Below are 3,501 nucleotides of genomic sequence, written 5' to 3' on the forward strand. Positions count from 1 at the left end.
CTGGGTGGTCTGACTTCAGCTCCTACCAGGCTATTCAAATGATGCTTACCAAAGACCCTGTCTGTTGCATTTGACAACTCTCTCTGCCCTTGTGTCTCTGCCAAGGCCACTTCTGAAAGCTGGCATCTCTTCATCGTGATCCACCTGCCTTTCTTTCCTGGATAGAGCCTCATGGGCCTCTTTCCCAGGGAAACTCATATTTCTTCTGTTCTGGTTTCAAGGGAATTTGATAGAAGGCTTCATTAGGACTAGAATGCCTAAGGGGGGGAATTCCCCACATACAGAAAACAGGAAAAAAAGTGCTGAGCCGCCAAAACCCATGACAAATATCCATGTCCAGTGCGAGACTGATATTAATGCACAACTTAATGCATTTAATTCGCATGCGTCTGCCCACATATCGTGGGAGCGGAGAAAAACACCCTCTGTTAATTTGCCATTAAGGTTCTTCTTGTAATAAATAATTACTTTCCAAAAAGTCCAATTCTTGGAAGCAGAAATTGTTACAGTGTCACGGTTGGGGTAATGGGTATGTTATGGTAAATTAGTCACTGAGTATTCAGTGTGCAGCTAAGTGGAAAAGTTGGTGAAATAAGGTATCTTAAAGAGATTTTGGAAGAAGAGGGTGATTAGGGATAAAAGGCTAACGGGGCTACAGGGAGGTGGGAGAGAATTACGGCCTTCTGGACAAGACAGAGGAAAAGGCCCTTGAAACAAAACAAGGAATTTGGGGTGGGTGTGACCTAGTTAATCATGTGCTGTTCCTGTAAAATATGACATCTAGCCTGGGGCACATGACGCCTAGCCTGTAAATGATCCCCCCTATAAAACAGAGATCAGAATTCCCCTCGTATAACAATGCACACCACAACGTCACAAACATCACAAGACTGACATTGCCATACCATCACCAGGGAAATAACAGTTAATAACATTTTTTGAGACATAGTCTCACTCTGTTGCCCCAGGCTAGAGCACGGTGATATCGTAGCTCACAGCAACTTCAAACTCCCAGGCTCAAGTGATTCTCTTGCCCTAAGCCTCCCCAATAGCTGAGACCACGGGTGCCCACAGCGAGACCTGGCTTGTTATCTAGTAGGGACAGAGATGAAGTCTTGCTCTTGCTCAGGCTGGTCATAAACTCTTGAGGTGGAGCAATCTACCTGCCTCCGCCTCCCAGAGTGCTAGGATTACAGGCCTCAGCCACCTGGCCTGACTGGGTTAATAATTACTGATACAAAGTAAAGAAAATTGTATTTATGTGACAACTGAGGTAGTCCACAACCAATGAAAACAAGATAGCATGCCTGAAGGCTTAAGCTGGTGTAGCAAAAGTACTCATATTGTGTGTTGCCTTTGCGTGGCATCTCCTTTCACTCTTGACCCTTTTCCCCACTCTCCTGGAAAAGTCTGTGCATTACTCTGTCTCTTCACTTTAAATAAACTTTGTTTCTGCTATATTGGAGTCCCACCTGCCTCATTTTTCCATTACCCTGGTTTCTTGCCTTTCCTTTTGACTCAATTGGACTTGCTAGTTCTGCTGGGTGAACCAAATCAGGTTCACTGAACAGCTCAGAGGCCGATTCTCACCTCTAACTGGAGGGAAGAGTGGTTGGGCGGAGCTTGATCAGTCTCTAAGTGGTTTTTTTTTTTCCCCCTCAAAGGTTTGCTCTTCCAACACCATTTCTAAATCCTCTGCTCTCCTCATTAAAATCCTGGGTTGATCCCTGGTCTAATGAATTGATGAGGAGGGGATCTAGAATATATATATTTTAACAAGCTTGTTAAGTGATTTTTTTTCACTCACTGAAGCTAGAGGACTGTAGTTTTGTGTGGGAAATGCAAATACCTTGAGGGAATATTAATTAAAAAACTTGAAATTAATTGACATATATATTACTCCATCTCTTGATTTGGAGTACTGTCTGCTATATACCTGCTGGTCTACATATTCTGAAGTGAAGACGTTTTGCTTTTATTAGTGCATTTGAATTTCTTACACCCAACGTTTCCTAGCAGCCATTCGTGCTCATTTCCCTAAGCTCATGGTTACAATCAGGGCACAGCTTCTTTCCAAGCCCCTAAATCATTGTCTTTGATAGTAGAACAGGATATAGGGCTTATTTTCCCTCCTACTGGGCCATAGCCTCTAATTGGCATTCATTTCTTGAAATGTAAAATTCACTCCCTTTCAAGAAAAATCTAATAATGCCAACGTTTCCCACTAGGTAACTTTTGACACCAAACTTTCATGTGTACTGTAAAAATCTAGGTGTGTGGAGTCTTCAAGGCCTCTGATCCAGTTGGCCAGGAGTGGTGACAGGGTATCTGCCCTTGGGGCACTTGCCCCAGTTGATGCTGGTGCAAGGATCAACCTTCAGACTGTTGAGACAGCCCCAGTTCTTCAAGTCGCGATTATTCTTCTACTACCATCATGATGAGGATAATTAAATTGTGTAAGAAAGACTATAACAAATTAGTCTCTGGCTTATGAAGAATGCAGACAAGTTGGAATATTCAAAGTGCTGCACACAGATGGCCAGAAGTTCCAGGGCTGTGCAACTGTGTGGGCAGAGCCCGTGGAGGTGCCGTGGTGGCCTGTGGAGAAAGGACGATGTCCTTGTCCTCTTTCCCACTGCCTAGACACTCACCAGCATTCCCAACCTGTGGACTGGGCTTGCCGGGAACAGTGAAATCACTCATTTTATACTCATGATTCTAGATATTTTTTCCAAAGAGGTTACTACAAACCACCTCAACCCCAGGTCCGATAGCCTAGATTTGTCCCTGGTAAGTCCTGAAGGCCTCACAGACAGCATTAGAAGCAGAAATCCAAACCGCTTTTCAGGTTTCCAACCTCCTCTCCAGTCAGGGATCCTGTCACGCTCCCTGGTTCTCTGACTTCAATCTAATTGAGAAGAGTACAGAGCCAGGGGAAGTCACTGCAATACCCAGGGGAAAGGCCATTTTAATGGAGTCAGGAATTGGCCATTCAGAGGTCTCTTTGCTGGGGAAACTGAATGTCACTCAGAATAAATTAATAGTAATATTAGCAGGTGCTCAGTAAATATCAGCTGCTATCATTATGTACCAGCCTTACAAAAACAAGAGTAACACTGTGAGGTAGGCACACACCCGTTGTAGAAGTGTGGAGTCTGAGGCACACAGAGCTAAGCCCGCAGAGCAAGAGACAGAGCTGAATTCCAAACCAGGCAGCCTGAGTTCAGCGCCTCAGTCTTGACTGAATGCTAGAACCTCCCCGCCCCTAATCCTGTGCTCTTTACTCCCTGCCCCATCTCCACACACACAGTCACACTATTAGACAAGCTGACCAGGTCCTAAGAACCTGAGCGCTAAGAGTCTAAAACTCGTAGATCAGGAGCAGCAAAGGTCACTGACTGGACACTCTGCCGGTCCCTGAGAATGACAGCAGAACCACCAACTGACTGAGGAAAAATGTGGCATTACTCAAACAGACAACCAAAGTGTCTATTGATGCTC

This window comes from Otolemur garnettii, unplaced genomic scaffold (genome assembly GCF_000181295.1).
Source record: "Otolemur garnettii isolate 467f Iridium unplaced genomic scaffold, OtoGar3 scaffold00063, whole genome shotgun sequence".
In the NCBI taxonomy this organism is placed as follows: Eukaryota; Metazoa; Chordata; class Mammalia; order Primates; family Galagidae; genus Otolemur; species Otolemur garnettii.